The sequence below is a fragment of the Thunnus maccoyii genome, chromosome 16, assembly GCF_910596095.1.
Source record: "Thunnus maccoyii chromosome 16, fThuMac1.1, whole genome shotgun sequence".
In the NCBI taxonomy this organism is placed as follows: Eukaryota; Metazoa; Chordata; class Actinopteri; order Scombriformes; family Scombridae; genus Thunnus; species Thunnus maccoyii.
The window spans coordinates 15,897,355-15,905,846 of NC_056548.1; the positions used below are offsets into that span (position 1 = coordinate 15,897,355).

The window sequence follows — 8,492 nt, forward strand, 5'->3', positions numbered from 1 at the left end:
TCCTTGGTTAAACAAGTCACTTTGACAGTTACCTACTTATTTTGGCTCCTACTGAGCAGAGAAAGCATGCAAATGTTCTGATGGATAAGCCAAAAACAAAACCCCACAGATGTTGGCAGGATCTGGCAGAAAGAATGCACTTCACTGCTTAAGGGAAAAAAGTAGCATGTTATGACAGTGAATACAAAGTTGCTTGTTTATTGGATTTGTCAATAAAAGACATTTAAAATTCAAAATTAATCTTACATGCACAGTAATGAATACTTAACCATGTGCAAGTGTATGATGTGTAGGCTTCCAATGAATCATCCAAAATTGATTTATGTGCATGTGTTTATGTCTAAATTTTTAATTGTGTGTCTGTGGTTACTGTTTTGTCTGACAATGCAAAACCTTTCCTGCAATATACATATATTGCGATGAACTGATGAGAATATTTTATACTGTTTCAGAAAGGATTTTACCCCTACAGAGGCAGCGCTGCTCTACCTGGAATGTTATTGTTGGAAAAAAATAAGACACAATAACCGGGCCAACATGTTAAATATTTAAAATGGAATGTGGACATACCGTATCTGATGGAAAGAGAAGAGATGCTTTCTCCTGTGAGCTGAATGGTCACTGCCAACATGTGAGTAAATTGTGTGTTATTATGTGGATTTCTGCACAGGATGTCATGCTGGGAGAGACAATTTAGCCTGCTGGGAACTGTGGTCTAAGTACAGGTAATAACAAATACAAGCATGCCCACTAATGCTGTATAATGCACTCCCTTATGCTTGGTGATAGATTGCTTTATGCAGCTCTTGTCTGTGCCAAGACCTCCTCCTACTGTATAATAATCAGTAGAAACGGAGATATGAGCTGAAACAAACATTTGGCGGAATGGCAGATGGGAATATGTCTTCAAACACTAGGACAACATCTATCTCTGCAAATGCTCAGACACTAGAGATATGTCTGTGCATTTGCTCTTCCAGGAAAGAGGAACATTAGTGTGTTTCTGACTGATCGAACGTTGCAGTTTCCTTCTATGGAAATCATATTTTCCCCAGCTCTGTCTTTTTGACATTCAAACCTCTGGAAGGCCTTGAAAAAATATTCCCTGCTGAGCTCAAAATTCTTGTTCTCCTTTCTCAAAAGGTTTTGATTTGGGTGATTAGCAGCGTGGCAGAGCGAGCTGCTAAAAGTAATATTGACAGAGACCTGATCACAATGCTGGATTTGACCATTTTTTAAAATTTATTTATTTTTTTATTGGTGATACTGTTAACAAGACATTAATGGATTTGACCATTAATAAACACTGAAACACGCCCTCAAACATGTTCTCTGGCAGTCTGGTTCATTACATCAACTCAAATGATAAAGTTAATTTAGTTTGACATGTTGGGAAATACGCTAATTTTCTTTCATGCTGTGAGTTAGCTGAGAAGACTGATAGCACTCTAATATCTGTCTGAAACTACAATTAACAGCCAGTTTGCTTAGCTTAGCATAAAGACTGGAAACAGGGGGACACTGCTAGCTTATACCTCTGTCCAAAGGAAAAAAATCTGCATACCAGCACTTCTAAACTTCATCTATTAACACATTGTATCTCCTGTAAGCGTGAAAAGGACAATTTGTGATGTTAAATACCAGTGGTGGAAGAGGTATTCAGATCCTTTAGTTGAGTAAAAGTACCAATACAGCAATGTCAAAATACTAGTAAAAAAAATGGTTTGGTCCCTTTGACTGATATATTATATATGACATCAGTAGATTATTCATAATGAAGCATCAGTGTGTAAGCAGCATGTTACTGTTGTAGCTGCTGGAGGTGGAGTTAGTTTGAACTACTTTATATACAGTTAGCTAGTTTAGTCCAGTGGTTACCAACTTGGGATCGAGTAAAGAAGAACAAAGCTCTGATACACAAATCTGTTTTCAATTTTTGGACTTTTTCACCAATCAAATGGAAATACTCAAGTAAAGTATAAGTTTCTACAAGAGGGGGGTTGGACCACTGGCCTAAAATGTCCTCAGGTACCAGCTGGCCTTATCCGTGGGTGAGACACGTCTGTCGGTTGCCTGCTGGCTCGTCCTCCCCAGGGCTGGGGTCCTTTGGTGGGATGCCCACCTCTGCTGGTACCCTGATGGCACGAAATAACTGGCAGTAACTAGTCCCACCACAACCAGCCCACCCAACTGCTCCCCAGAGTACTGTTGTCTCCAGTACTCACACAGTTGGGCAGAGACATCCGTGACATGCTGCAGTACTCTGGGTGCTCTACTCTGTTTGGGGCTGGCCAGCCTGCGGCCACCATTCATGTTCTGTCTGACTCAGTTGGTTTCCTCGTCTTTCCCCGCTGGACACTCTGCTCTCCTGGACCCTCTGTGGCTGCCTGGAGGGTAATGATGCTTTGGGGAGACTGGGGAGCGTCACCCCACTTGTGGTTCCTAGTCACCATGGGCCTTCTCTCTCTTCCCATCTTTCCCCATGATTCTGCTATGATGTGCCGTTTCCTGGGTTTCATGACATATCTGTCAAAGTTCATTCCAAACCTCACTGAAGAAGGCATCCCGCTGCGGCAACTCCTCAAAAGCAAAGTGGAGTTTACATAGCTGCCAGCGCAGCAGCAAGCTTTTGAGAGGCTCAAAGAATTGTGCACACATCCTCTAGTGCTCAAATATAATGATCCAGCTGAGCCTATGGACATATTCTGTGTTGTGGTCTTGGTGCTCTCCTCAAGATCATTGACAGATCCTGAAACACAATATGCAAATACAAACTGAAAAGGAGACGCTATCAATTGTCCATGAATGTATTAAGTTTCATCACTACACATTTGGAGAACATGTCATGATCTATAACGACCACAAACCACTTGAGGATATGTTTAGAAAAAAACACTCCTCTCTAATCCTGTACATTCTGAGGATGCACCTCTGATTCCAGCAGTATGACCTCACTGTTAAGCACAGGAGGGGAAATGACATGGAGCTGCCGGATACATTGTCAAGAGCGCAGCTGAGTGATAGTGCTCTAGAGATGGAGCCCATGGAGTCCATGCTCAGCTACATTTCAGTTAGTGACCAGAAGTAGATATAACTACAGGAACATACGAAAGACAAGTTAAGCCTTCTCCAAAAGTTAATTCAGCAGGGCTGGCCAGATCACAGGCGGGAGATTCATCTTCCTGTTCATCCATACTGGGACTCAAGAAGCCAGTTGGCTGTTTCTGATGTGTAGTGGACATAGGACTGTGTATAGTGGTGCCTCCTGCAATGCAAGGACACATGCTAGGGCTTATACACCATTCTCACCTTGGAATGGTTAAGAGCAAACAGCGAGCCTGTGAAGTGTTTTACTGCCCAGGCATGTCTGCAGAAATAGAGGAAATGGTCAGAAACTGCAGTAAATGTGCAGAGTTTCAAAACAGCTACTCAAGCCGACAGAGACTCCAGGACTGCCATTTGGACAAGTATCCTCAGACATTTTTGAGTTTGAAGGAAAGCACTGGTGGACTACTACTCAAAGTTCATTGAAGTTGATTAACTGAAAGACCAGCACAGTTGTACTGCCACTGAAGCTTTAAAAGGTCAGTTCAACAGACATGGCATTCCTGTCATCATCTGAACTGATAATGGGCCGTAGCCAGGTCATTCCAGGTGGTCTCCAGAGGTTGTTATCTGACCACACAGTGTTCCCAGGTCTTACATTGTAAACAGCGTTGGCTGCAATCTACAATGAGTTCAAAGAGTTCCATCACAACAGTCAACATCTCTGAAAGAGTACACCAGCTGCGAACTAGGCTCGTTACATCATCCTGGATGAGCCTTGGACAGAGCCGGTTGATTCATCACAAGGCAGGGAACCACAATCTCCATCCTCCCCCGACTCACCCAGTTCACCACCCAAGAAACACCTGAGCGCCGCCCAGACTCAGCCAACTACACTGTACACCGCCAGACGAGGCAGAGTGGTAAAACACCCTGATAAACTGAACTTATAATTCATTCCAGCTTCAAGAGACTGTGTGATAGTTAGAGGCAGGTGTTTAAAGACTCCAAAGGAAGTGGTTGTCCTGGAGACCCCTCTTTCCAAGCTAGCAGCTGTGATGCAGATTGTATTATAAGTTTGTTGTGCATTCAGAGACACTTGCATGAGTATGTCGTTATTTTTGTAGACAGCATTAGTGACAAGAAGTATTTTGTTATTTTTGTGATATTCCTGAAACGTGCTGTAGCTGCATTTATTGTGGTGATCTTGATATTGTGTTGTATTTCGCTAGAAGGGGAGGTGTAATGTATTGTTGTTGGGAGTTGTGCTCTATTTGACTAGGTAGGCTTCCGTAATTGGCCTGTGTGTATTCCCCCAGAGTTATATTACTGCATGGTGTTAGCAGAGATTTAGCTGTAGGCTAAGTGCCAATAAAAAGCATTGTGGTTCAGCGTTAACTCTGACTCTGTCTTCTCTCACACACTTGGTATCTTACAGTGGGTGTGTATGTTTTTTCAGGCATTAGAGTAGTATCGATCTTCCCGTTTAACTCTCAGGAAGAAAATAAATATGATTTTTTCCCAAGGGTGGATTGCACATTAGCAGGTTTCTTCACAGAACAGAAAAGTACCAGCAATATTTCAGTCTCTCTGATATGATTCCTTTATTTTTCTTCTTTCACTTGGCTCATTGCTCTCTATGAAAATGTCTCCACCCTGTTTTTTTCTCTCTGTTCTCTTTCATGTGTCCTTCTTTCCTCTCTATCTCAGTTCCATATTTGCTGGGTTGCCCCTTGTTCTCTGCTTTGTTCTGTCAATTTCTGCTAATGTTATTAATGTCTCGTATGTTTCGGTGTATAATAGTACAATGGTGGAGTTAAGGTTAAAGGATAATCTTGTGGTATTATAAATTGTTCTTACTGTGATCAATTCCAAAACCACCAATAAATTGATTGATCCCACTCACAAGTATTGTCTGTGTAGCTAAAGAATAAAATAGCTTATTCCACTCCAGTGTTGTCAGAAAGTTTTAAAAACTCATCAGTGCACCACATCATTGCGTTGAGAGACATGTTTCTTGATCACAATTAACATGGACACTGTAGTTTACTTAATTATGTACTCACCACAGCAACAAATTTATGAATATGCGCTAATTTATTAAATTTTTAGGAATAAATTATTTATTTTCATTTATTTATATTTTTTACTTATTTTCAAATAACTACATCTTCAGTAAGAACAAATGGGTTTGGGACTGAGAGCCACAGACAAGCACATTGCAGGTTTCAGTCTTTTCATGAATTTGTTGGCTATTAAAAATATATAGAATAACATAAATCATATCTTTACAGGTTGAGTGAAGAGTATAACCATTTTCTCTTCTAAAATTCTCCACTCTGGTCCTCAGTTATACAATACCTTTAAAAGCCTCCCTTGACTGTTCAGGAATTTTCCACTTAGGAGAGCATCACCTCATTGTTTGACCAGCATCAAGGTCCTCGACGGCCCTTCCAACAATTTTAAAATTTGCCTCAGGATTTGGTGTTTTGCCAGAAAGAAAATCAAATCCAGTCATAGATTTTCCTCCCATGCCAAGATCTTCTACGCTATCAAATCTTAAAACTTCCAGCAGCAAAACAAACCACAATTTTGGAGAAAGTCTGATTTTTATTTATTTATTTATTTTTTAAAACTGATTTTACATTTCTGTAGTTCTGTTGTTGTAAATTAATTTGCACTACATGATGTCCTTGTAGGAGATTAAATAAAGTGATCCTGAGCTAATGGGCACAAAATCAACTGGGAAATGTGATCTTTATTGCCTTAGATATGGTTCTTGTGCAAACCTGCACAGATAGGGAATCTGATCTGCTTGGTATTAACTGTTCTGTCATGTCCAACAGTTTGGACCAATGAGACGGCAAGAGGGATGGGAACAAGGAGAAAAGAGAGATGAAAGAAATTACTTTTCCACCTCCTGTGGATGACATATAAGGTGGGTTTTGGTCTGTAAACTGTCATGTCAAACAGAGGACTTTCTTTGAACAATTCTGTGAGGCCTCAACCCCCACCCCTCCTCACACACAGAGACCCAGACAGCTCAGTATTTCACATTTATTAGATTAGACATCAAGAGCAAGTAGCTTCCTGCCGACTGTGGGGGTAAACAACATGTTCGCCGCTGCATGACAACATCTGTCAATACATCTTTCTGTTAGCTAATAAAGTTAGGTGGATTTAGAGAGGCTTAGCATATTGTAAACTTTTACAGTAAGTGAATAGGAAACACATGCATCTATAAATCAAGAATTCGTCACAGCTTTAAAGGTCATCCTCGTTATCTTCAGCTCCAAAGCTTTGTGTGCTACATTACTTTTTTCAGTTTTTTGGATATGCAGAAAAATAGAAGTAAAAATGCTGCGAACATATAGCAGTTTCTGGGTTGAATCCAACAGAAAAAAAAAAAACATTTCCAGACTGTGCACACAGGTAAATTTATCATCCTAAATGATGTTTTTGACATTTAACTCGTAATATATCATGACGAGCATGGACTTCTACAGTGAATAACTGTGTTCAGCTCATGTCATATTAGATATTCAAGCAATCTGCATGATCAGCAGCGTGAGTGGAAAACATTTCTGGACAGCTCAAGTCAGATTTAATGTACGTAGGAGGTTTGGCAGTGAAATTCCACTTCAAGTCATATTAAATTGACCAGATGTAGTGCACATTTATTTGGCTGCAGCTCTGCAATCAAAGGATCAAGTCGTTCAAGTCACTGCGGGATGCATCCACCATGTCTGAAGTGTCCTTGAACAAGATATCAAATCCCCAACAGCTCCATAAAAAATGTACTTGACCCAGAACGCTGACCTCCCTGCAGAGGAAAAATGAACAATAAAATGTCAGAATGGATATTCATGGCAAGTTTAGCTGAATGTGAATTATTGTATATATGTAACAAAGGTAAAACAAAAACAGACAATGTGATGTCAACAAAAAAAAGGCCTGTTTTAATCAATGTGTTTCTTTTTTGGCAAGTGATACATTCTTTCAAATGCACAAGTGGTCAGAGACTTTCCAAACACATTGTGTTTCCACACATTTTGTCCAAACAATGCTAAATGGAATAAGAAGAAAAACATGTCACATCATTGGACTCCAGGCTAATCAGATGTGGCTCATAGAAAATTTTAAAACCACATGGTTGGCTGGTGTAATGCAACTTTTTAAACACTCATCATTATATTGCAGTCTAATTTAACAAACTGTGTCAAAAAGAGTTTAATCAACACCTTTCTCATACAGTCAAATCAGATATTAAACATAATAAGCTTCAAAGTGATCATTTAAAAAGGAAAAAAGGAAAAACTTGCTTAAATTGCTGCATTTAAGTTAAGAAATACTGAGAGAGGAAATGCCTGGCGGCTGTCAGAGGGATCATGCTCCTCTAATAAGAAAAAGACGATGTGTGGTCTTGATTTCTCAAAATGAAGACCCCCTGTTTTTGTATTTCTCTCTCAATCTCGTCCCCCATCACCCATCCTGCTGCCAACAAGCCAGACTGCGTTCATGGAAGGAGAAATGTCATGTAATGAGACCTGAGACAAAGCCTTAATTCTGCAGGCGATTCAAAGTAATGAGGTTCTTCTAATCGAATTACATGATTAGATTTGAGATCATCCTGAGAGATGGTATACGTAGTCAAACAAAGGTCAGGGGAACATGGTGAGAGAGACGACAGCTAGGTGCCTTAATGCTGGACTAGCTGCATGATGTTGGAGGGTTATCACGAAATGCTCTCAATGAAGGGAAAGGAACAAATCCCAGTGACCGCAGAAGACCTCAGCAGGACATCACAGTGTGTAAACAGAGCACTGAGGAGTGTTGGAGGAGGAACCATGGATGTATAAAGAGAACTGGATACAGCGTCAGAGGCAGGGCCCTGTTCATTCCTATGAAAGTTGCTCAGTGGCGCATGAAGCCAAAAAAGTTCAACTTCTCCCGCATTGCTTCTGCATCTGTTGGGCCCATAAAGCAAGCACACTAGTGACTTTTGCTGGCCAAGCTGGCTACTTCCAGTTTAGCCCTCCGGCTAACTTGAATGGGGATAAAACAATTCAATCGTGCAACTCTTCTAGACTTTCCAAATGTGATCAGCCCGAACGGATCAAATTCTGATAGTGAGACGAGTCATTTTGCGGGGCTTGTTATGCTCAAAAAAATTATCTGCTGATTTACAGACGTCTCTTTCACAATGTAAGTCTATGGGAAAAAGTCTATTTGGGCCCAATATCATCACGTGACGTAATTACACGGCTTGGCCATTATGTCAAATTGGCTTCACAACCCGGCGCAGTTCCTGGGGGCTTGGGAGGAACCTACAGAGCACTCTGTGAAGAGTTCAGGACACTCCATAAGAACAGCCCGCCCTCAAAAGAAAAACAACAGTATAGGTCAAAAATTCAGCTGGCAAAAACGACCCATAGTTACGTTTGAGT

General features: G+C 40.7%; 1 long non-coding RNA gene across 1 annotated transcript; it reads left to right on the forward strand.

Annotated features, from left to right (window-relative positions):
• Nucleotides 1-459: 459 nt before the first annotated feature.
• LOC121880939 lies at nucleotides 460-6,862 on the forward strand. The gene is made up of 3 exons (XR_006091655.1): nucleotides 460-725; nucleotides 5,892-5,983; nucleotides 6,737-6,862. It is a non-coding gene; the product is annotated as an uncharacterized LOC121880939 (long non-coding RNA).
• Nucleotides 6,863-8,492: the final 1,630 nt, after the last annotated feature.